This window comes from Tamandua tetradactyla, chromosome 7 (genome assembly GCF_023851605.1).
Source record: "Tamandua tetradactyla isolate mTamTet1 chromosome 7, mTamTet1.pri, whole genome shotgun sequence".
In the NCBI taxonomy this organism is placed as follows: domain Eukaryota; kingdom Metazoa; phylum Chordata; class Mammalia; order Pilosa; family Myrmecophagidae; genus Tamandua; species Tamandua tetradactyla.
Window position 1 is genome coordinate 120,738,926 of NC_135333.1, and position 1,788 is coordinate 120,740,713.

The following is a 1,788-nucleotide window of genomic DNA, read 5'->3' on the forward strand; positions in this document are numbered from 1 at the left end:
GATGATGGCTAATATCTGCCATTACAAAATTTTCTATCCTGCAATATGCACCAATAAATTGGTTTCAGGACGAAGATGTCAAAAAGATTAATCCAAATGTGTTGTCATTGATTGCAAGTAACAGCATATTAAGTACAGAATAGTATAACAAATTTTGCATTATGTGATATAGTAAATGAAAATATTTTAGGACTTTAACTAACTAGATATACCTAAAGACAAAAAAGACAAACTGAAAAACTTTAGATTCATTTCCTCCAGATAGCTAAGGAAAGGAAGTGAAATGAGAAAAGGAATGTCTAAAGAAGACCAAAAGAAAGATTATTTTCTTTGTAACAAAGACTTATGAAAATGCAGCTTGAAAAGAGATAAAGATGAATATCAAAGAAATGGAAAAAGTAAAAAAGATAGAAGCTATGTACTGGAAACTATTAATGAAAATTGATAATATTTTTCCATGCTCTTTATATATTGCAACAGTACATTCATTTCTTTGACAAAGAGACAACGCTTTGTACCATATCCATGAAGGCTTTTTTTGTTTGTTGGTTCCTTAGAGTGTAGATGAAAGGATTCAAAAGTGGGGCAACTGAGGTATTGAGCACTGCAATTCCCTTGGAAAAAGAAATTCTTCGTTGTACTGAGGGTTTAACATACATAAAATTTCAGCTGCCTTAAGAAATGGAGATCACAATCATGTGGGAGGAACACGTGGAAAATGCCTTTTTCCTCTGTTTAGTTGAAGGAATATTTAGGATCGTCAGTGTAATGTAGGTGTATGATAGTATCACCATCACCAATGCGACCAGGAATGTCACTAGAGTTGAAATGAAAGCAATCCTCTTGATGAGCCAGGTGTCTGAGCAGGAGATCTGCAGCAAGGGGTTAGCGTCACAATAGAAATGATCAACAGTGTTGGAGGCACAGAAGTCAAGATTTAGACCCATGATAAGACATGGAAAGATGGAAAAAAACCCAGAGAACCAACAGCTGAGGACGAGCTGTACGCAGACCTTGCTGTTCATGACGGTTGTGTAGTGCAGGGGCTTACAGATGGCAATGTAGCAGTCATAGAACATGGCTGCCAGCAGGTAAAATTCAGATAGTCCAAGAAAGAAGGCAAAAAAAACTTGAATGACACAGCAGTTATAGGAAATGGTTTTGTCCCCAGTTGCCATTGTAACCAGCAATTTAGGGATGCATGTAGTAGTATAAGAGATTTCTAAGAAGGTAAAATTCCTGAGGAAAAAATACATGGTTGTCTTAAGGTGAGCATCCAGCAGGGTGAGTGTGATGATGATTAAATTGCCAGTGATGCTGAGCAAGTAGGTGAGAAGCAGGAAGGTAAATAATACAACTTTTAATTGTGGGTCATCAGTCAAACCTGCTAGGATATACATGGTCACTCTTGTATGGTTTCCCATTACTGTTCTGGGAATTCTATCATGTCTGAATAGAAAGATTAAAAAAAAAGAACACAGCAGTGTTAAAGCTACAGTTTGCAAAGCAATGCTCAGATACAGTAATACAATACTCATTTAAGTTTTACAGAATTATTCTGGCAAGAAAGATATAGGTTGTATTTCCAGAGTACCTGGATATAGAATTAAAACTTAATCCATGTGCAAACCATATAGTAGTTTTAACTGTGGGTTATTTTTATATGAATAAATTAGAAGGCCCTATAAACAGAGAAAAATGCTTTTCTCTCTTGATTATATGCAAGAATTGGGATGTCCTATTACGTTTCCTGATCAATTAAAGAAAGTTGCATGTTTGAATCAAAAT

The 1,788-nt window shown here is 35.5% G+C and overlaps 1 pseudogene; it reads right to left on the minus strand.

Annotated features, from left to right (window-relative positions):
* Positions 1 to 485: 485 nt before the first annotated feature.
* LOC143690073 (olfactory receptor 6C74-like) lies at positions 486 to 1,424 on the minus strand (annotated as a pseudogene).
* Between the last annotated feature and the right edge of the window lie 364 nt (positions 1,425 to 1,788).